Source organism: Panthera leo, chromosome C1, assembly GCF_018350215.1.
Source record: "Panthera leo isolate Ple1 chromosome C1, P.leo_Ple1_pat1.1, whole genome shotgun sequence".
In the NCBI taxonomy this organism is placed as follows: domain Eukaryota; kingdom Metazoa; phylum Chordata; class Mammalia; order Carnivora; family Felidae; genus Panthera; species Panthera leo.
This window is the reverse complement of record NC_056686.1, coordinates 135,540,778-135,548,673: the sequence shown is the minus strand read 5'-3', so window position 1 is coordinate 135,548,673 and position 7,896 is coordinate 135,540,778.

Below are 7,896 nucleotides of genomic sequence, written 5' to 3'. Positions count from 1 at the left end.
GGGTATTTCAGCCCCAGTCAGTGCCAGGTAGGGAATAACCAAAGAACTGAGCAAACAGCCAGAACTGGGGGCTCATTATCACAAGCCCCCAGTGATGTGGACAAGTTATCACAACCATCTCAGCTGTGTAAATTAGCCACACTGAAGCCGTGGGCATCATGGAGCAGAGACCTGTTCTGTCTGTGCCTACCTGAACTCCTGACCACAGAATCACCAGCATAATAAAACTAGTTGTTTTATGGACCTGAATTTTTGAGTGGTTTGGCACACATCAATAGATAACTAAAACAACTATGTTTCAGTTAGTACTTACCATTTACTGTGCATAAGCCATGACGTTTGATTCACTCAGAACTATTATAATGTAAATATGATTATTTCTACTTTAGTTTGTGGAAGCAGAACCAGAAGTTTCCTCCTATTTTTGGATAAATTACCTGTAATTTGCTCAAAGTCACACAATGATAAAGTAGTGATTGGAACCTAGATTTTTTGGGGATCAGTGGTCCTAGGCTTTACTAGGACTAGGTCGTAGGTCTCTACTCAATTTCACAATCTCAGGTTTAGTACAAAACATGGATAATATTCCAGATGTGAAACCGTAGGAGGAAAGAATTGTATCATAGCTTTACATTTTTCTCCCATAAATCTTATACCCATCTTAAAATTAAAAAAAAAATGTTTTTGATATTGTAAGAGTACAAGCCAGCCATAAGGTATGGGTGCAATTTAATTTGAATTATACATATATACACACATATGAAAGTATATAAATATATATAAATATGTGTATATAAATATTCTAAATATATAAATATTGTATAAAATATTATATATGTATATGTTCAAATGTATAGTCAAGTGTTTGGCAACAGCTATTTTTGGTATTGGCTGAACAGACATCACTTTCAAATTATGTATAGGTAAATGGATGATTTGGAATAATTGCAATATATATATATATTGCATAGAACATATATATATATGTTCTAATAGTGAGCTTATTTGTTTGTTTTTTTCTACCCATAATATATCTGGAATACTCACTAGAGTCCTTGACTTTAGTAAAACAAGTAATTTCTTTCAAAAAAGGGATTTCTTTTTTTAAGAGAGAGAGCACATGCAAACTGGGGAGCGGGCAGAGGGAGAGACAAAGAGGATCTGAAGCAGGCTCCTTGCTCAGTGCAGAACCTAATATGGGGCTCAATCCCACGACCCTGTGATCATGACCTGAGCCAAAACCAGATCAGATGCTCAACTGACTGAGCCACCCAGGAGCCCCCCAAAAGGATTCGTTTTTCATTTTTAAAATTTCACCCTAACTCAAAATTTTCCAATGCTGATAACTATGCTTTTCATTATACACCATAGAATGGCCTAGAAAATAGTCCTTTATCTATGTACCTTGTGGAGGAAAATTGCTGCTTTTATTTGGAACTGCTATTTAAATAATATCGATTTTACCCCTTTTGACTCAGAGAGCTATTTACTCACCAAAATATTTTTTCTTGTTCTTCATGGTAATAGGAACATAGCGCCTAGCTTCCCAGGAGTCTTCCATTGAATTTTTTCCATTGCACTTTCCTACCTCCTTTGCAGCTATGTGCAACTACAAGATGAAGTTGTAACAATGTGAACAGAAGTAATGTGTGCCATTTCCATATCTGGGCCTATGAACAGGGGGACCTCTACTCTTTTTCTCCTTCCCATGAACACATTCTTGCCAACTGGAGCCACGCAGATACGGACAATAACTAGAGGTAGGTGAATACTTAGACTCAAGAAGGCCTGGGCCTTGAAAAGCAGTGTGGAGCAGGGCTACACTACCAAGCTGAACTGTTCACTATAGCACTAGATGCTATTACATAAAAGGCAACAAACTTCGGTCTATACAACCATTGCAATCTTGAGTCCCTTTCTTATACCTGTGAAGTCTTCAGACTAATTAATACATTCCCACTATTCTTTCTAAATTAGCTATGAAAAATATGCTTGGGGAACATCGTTACATTTTATCATTAAGGGAGCCCTCTTTGTGCATGACCTTGTTTATCCATATAACAAAGTTGGGGAAAATTGATCAACTCCAATGTGTTACTGATGAAAATTCAGCAGTTCAAAACTAAACTATTCTGTGTGGTTTTTTTTTTTTTTCATTTTGGGTGTGTCTGCCCACCCAAAGGATAATGAGCTATAAATATATATGCTGATGTTAATTAACTCTTTTCAATAAATTTTTATTGAGCATTAAGGGTATAATTGAAGAAAGAATGATAAGAATCACTCTAGAAGTTTTGTCTATTTTCTACCCCCCTTGCAAATAAGCTTGTATTCAAAAGAATTGATCTCCCATAGGCAGATCTGTGATATGCATAATTTTGTGCAGAAGAAAAGATTAAACCTTAAAAAATCATGACAGCATACAATGCTTTATATTTCAAAAGCAAAGCTGACCAAAGAAAGTGCATTTATCCTTCTGAGATGGGTTTGACAGGGCTGATGGGACACTGGCATGAGGGTTGGGATTTTTCCTTCCCTATCGCGGTTAGCAGTCAGTTTTTCTCAGCCTATTAACTGGTTTCATTGCCAGCTTGTTCATCTAAGGGCACTTCAACCTGAGTGAGCACACTTAGACTGTAAACAGTTAGGAGAAGATTGGAAATAAGAGTGCTCATTTCTACATCCAACAGAAAGATCTGGTAGCATCATGGAAGACCATGTCATGTTTGGTAATATAACATTGTAAATTAAAATAAATTTTCAAAATTGCTTTGCTCAACTACATGCTTGGGATTTTTTACCCTAACTCAAATGATATATATTTTTTAAATAAATAAGTCAGAAGAAGGGTCGTATCATGAATCAATGGTCTACCATATTCTAGGTGATTTATAGGCATGATCTCATTTGGTCACCATCATTTTATGATGTCACTATAATTCCATTACATAGGTAAGTAAAATGAACACTGGGTTATGTGACTTAAGAAAGTCATGTTGGTAAGATGGGAGGCCAGAATAATGCCCCAGAAATGTGTGGTAATTTCCACACTAACTCCAAAGTTGTTAATTAAAAAATAAAATCAACCCTACACATAAACATCTTTTTAAAGAATACATCAATCACTCTGGATGGTACTTTACCCTGTATCATATTTGATTCTCAGTTACTAAAATAATTTACAGTTTTTAAAAGGTTTATTTATTTATTTTGAGAGTGAGAGAGAGTGAGAGAGAGAGAGAGAGAGAGAGTATGGGGGAGGGGCAGAGAGGGAGAGAGAGAATCCCAAGCAGGTCCTATGCTGTCAGCACAAAGCCTGACTCAGGGCTTGATCCCATTAACTGTGAGATCATGACCTGAGCCCAAATCAGGAGCTGGACCCTTAACTGATAGAGCCACCAAGACACCCCTAAAACAATTTACATTTAACAAATTTCCTGAGATGTTCTCAATCTTAGAATTTTGCATTTCTGATCCATTCAATGCATTCACATTTCCTGGTCCCTGCAGTACCACTTTACTGCAGATAAACTTCTGGACCTCTTGCATTGCTCTATGAACTCTATCATGCCGTGGCCCCCTCCCCCACCCCCAAACACACCAGTTTCATTTCTCCAGTAATTTCTCTTCTATCAAATGGAACCCTAAAGTTTCTTGTTCTGCAGTTTCATTGGTTGATCCATCCTTTTATCAATGGACTTCTTAGCTAGACTCCATGGTGCCAAACTGGAAAAATCGTCTCACTATTTTAATGGCTATTGATTCTTTATTATTCTATATTTATTCCTTCATAGTGCCTGTGAAATAAATCACGGACTGGAATTCATTCTAAAGTCAGCGTTTCTTCTTCCTACACTTGGATGATGAGTTCTGCTACAGGAAACCCCAAAACTCCTAAACTGGTCCTAAACAAATTCGCTGGTCTTGATCTTAGTTGAGCTCTTAGCACTTTCAAGACTCTTTACTTGTTCTTGGTCTATTTTCCTGACCAGATACTCTAAATCTTTATATATTTCTTCAACCCTCTGGTCAACACTTTCTCCATAAGTCTCAGAGTGACATATTTGATAAATTTGAGTCAATGATATGTGAACTGCCTCAACGTATGCACCCCTCCCGCATTTACAAATATGTTCGTATTTCTGTTCTGTGAGCGGTTACTTCTGAAGTGATTCCTAATGATACCTGCCTCATGGTATTCAGGCCATTGTGTGACCTCCTCCTGTCATGTGTGGGATGGACCTAATAACACCTCTACAGAAGACAATATGAAAAAGTCATATAGTGATTATTATTTTTTATATTATAGAAACCTGAGAATTTTCATAAAATTCATAAAATATTAAAAATAATAAATTAATGCATAATATATGTTATATATAATAGTGTGTCATATGATTACATATTAATATATCACATAAATACATTCTTATATATTAATATATACCATGTTAATATCAATAAAATGCAATAAAATATATCAACTTTAATGTAAAAAAGCCACAAAACTGAAACATTTTTTGAAAGAATTTGTTTTTCAATGTGCAAGACACCCAAATGTGTGTGGCAAATATTCTCTTGGTCTAGTTTGTGGAACTGACATAGGAGGGTTTCAGAATCCAGACAAATTAGTGATAGGTCAAGGACAACAGCAGGAAGATTTGCAGATTTAGATAGGGTTTTGATTTTCCTACCAAAAATAAAGCACAGAAGTGTTCTAAGAGCACCCTCGACCAACAGAATATGTCCTCGCTGAAGCAGGTGGTCTGAACCAGGATCAGCCACAGCACTCAAGGGTGGGAATGCGGGGAACACAAATGTTCAGGCTGTACCAGAAGGAAATGATGAGACTGCTCCATCTCAGGTCCCAGGCAGACCAGTATTTCATTCATTCCAGCTCTTCCCATGCCATTCTTCAAGGGTGATTTTTATCACCTTAAAATAAACTATAAATGCTGCTTCTTTTATTAGGTGGCATTAAAACAAAAACAATTCCCTACTGCTTGGAGAAAATCATTTGGAGGCAAGTGGAAGAATATGCCCAAGTTATTTCAGCTAGGGTTACACACCTCTGTCCTTATAATCTGAAGCAGAGAAACCGGCCTATTAAAGGAATATTTTCCTTGAACTCCTTAACCTCTTTTTAAGTAATTAAGACACCATGTACGATTTGTCTCCTCATTTACAATTTGTTTCTGTTTGTTTACAAGTTCTCTGAAGTGTGTGAGCAGTTTAATAAATGACTGATGCTCACAAAACTCATTGGGCACCTTTCCCTGGAGACATCTACAGCCATAAAACAGTCTTGAAATAACTCAGTTAATGCCTGCTGCCTATGCATGGTCCAGACAGAGGACCTTTAGGCTCAGAGATCAGAGAGACTGTCCCTGGAAGCTGAATAACAGAGGCACCTGGTTGCAAATCCATAAAATGCAATCTCATAGGATGGTTTATCATTTCTCTCTTGCTTCTCCTTAGTTATTAAGCAAAAACCCTGAAGAAAGGTAATATAACTTAAAGGCAAGAATATTGGCAACAGCCCTGGACAAACTGAGTTCTTCCTTCTCTGGTTTTGAACACGTCAACTGTTGAATCTGTAAAATGGGGGCAATAACACCTATTTGGCAAAGGATTCATGAATAATACATAAAATATATGCACAGTGGCCATTACATGCTGTGTACTCTTTAAATCAAAGCGATTTACTTCTTTAGAAGTAAAGAAGTAATATCTAAAGTATTTTTAGATAGAAAAAGTAGAAAAATTCCAAAGTGGAAACGTGTTCTTAACTGTAGACTAGACAAGCTTTTGTTACCTAAGTATTCATTGTCATACTAACCCATTAGGATGTTCTTACAAATAGATGCATTAACTGAGTGTGAGATGGATCATAGATACTTAATCATGGCTTACAACTGATGCATAAAAACTGGAGAATTTGTACTCTGCCTTTCCTCTTGGAGTCACTTCTGCATTATTTAGGGGTCAGAGGAGAGGCTACCAGGACACAGGATGCTCTGGGCCTTCTCTGATCTGGGTTTTGTCAGGACTAAAATTGTTATGGCATGAAAAGCACATTCCTCCTGAACTCACAGTCCTTTTTTTATTTAAAAAAAGAGGGGGGGGGGGGAAGAATTACTATAGTTCCTTTGATGATTGTGAAAAAGAATGCATTTTGTTGCAGAAAGTTTGACTACAAGAAGCTATAAAGAATAAAATAAACATCACCAACCAGCGAAAAATCTTTGTTAAAATCTGTCTTTTTTTAAATGTTTTCTTCCTCCATGTGGAGATATATATATGGCTATCTACTACCTATCTATCCATACATACATATGCATAATTACATGTATTATATATGCATTTATACATTTAATAGAATTTGATCATTTTACATTTAAAAATAAACCATGAGAATTCCCTACAATATTCAATACTTTTAGAAACTATCACCCACTATTTTTACAATATTTCATAGTCTAGATATTTTAGCTCATTCCTGATTATTTAACTTGGATATTTTTGTTTCTTAACACTACTATAATTTATGCTGTGATTAATATCTATATGAAAACATCTCTGTGCATATCTCAATATTTCCTAAAATAAGTATCACTACTGGATCAGAAAATAAAAAAATAAAAATAAATATTTACTAGGGATGTGATGCTTTGCAAATTTATCCATAGCTTATTATTTACATTTTAAGTATTTTAACATAAAAATTTTACATGCACACTGTCAAATATATTAATTATCCCCCCTTTAGTATTCTTTCTCTGTTTTATACTTAAGTTGAATTTTCTTATTTGAGTTTATACTTATTTTATAGTTTTATAAGTTGACTTATTTTATAGTGTTGAATTTTACACAAAATTTCTCAATGCACCTGGCTATGACTTTAGTATTGCTATGAGACAGTAATGCAATATTCTTTGCATCAAGGATCTAATGAATTTCCTCAACACTAATGATGGACTAGGTCCTTTTTTTATTATTGATTTAAACATCCGCCTTTATAATTTACTAAATTTTTTTCTATTAGGACTTCTTTTTTCTCACTGTACTGTGTTCTGTTGACCTATGGCTCTATGGAGTTATCTTTCTAATTATTAATTTTTTGTTCACTTGTATAGACCTCACTCCCCAAAGAATGATCTGCTAACTGCATCGCCATCGTGGGAGCTTGTTAGAAATGCAGAATCACAGAACTACTCAATCAGAATCTCTACATTATTCATATATACCTTCAAGTTTGAGAGGAACTGGTACACAACAGTTTCTTTTAGCCATTGAGCTGAGTCTTGTTTTGCTGGCTGAATGAGAGGAGAGTGTACTGAGGTCAGGAGGACTGCTAAGCTAACTTCCCATTGGTTTGCCGCTTTTTGAAAAATGTCACTCATAGAAGAAGAGGGTGCCTTTGCCCATCCGTTCTGTCATTCTGGCAAGTTCTCTTGTACTGTAAGACCACTTTTTACAATAAAACGTTGACCTCTAGGAGGCTTCTGTTCTGTTTGCTTTACTTACAGCCAACTCAAACAGGAAAGAATAAAAGAAAACCGTAATTTGAGAAATCAAAAAGGTACCAACCCAGGTACTTAAATTTCTAAAACGTCAGCTCTTGATGAAATAAAATAATAAAACACAAAGTAAAGGAAAATGGAAATTCCAGTCCAGTCTATGAAATCAAAGTAGCTCAGGACTCTGCAGAATTTAACGATGTCTCAGTGAACCATTTTGTCTGCTATTGTTGAGATGTAAGCATTAAAGCAATGTAAAACTAACTAAGCCCTTACAAAAAAAGGAAAAAAAAAAACCTCCCTTCTTGTCTTACCAACACTGCTATTATCACATAGTGTGTTTCACATGATAAGCCATTCATTAAAGCATCACCTA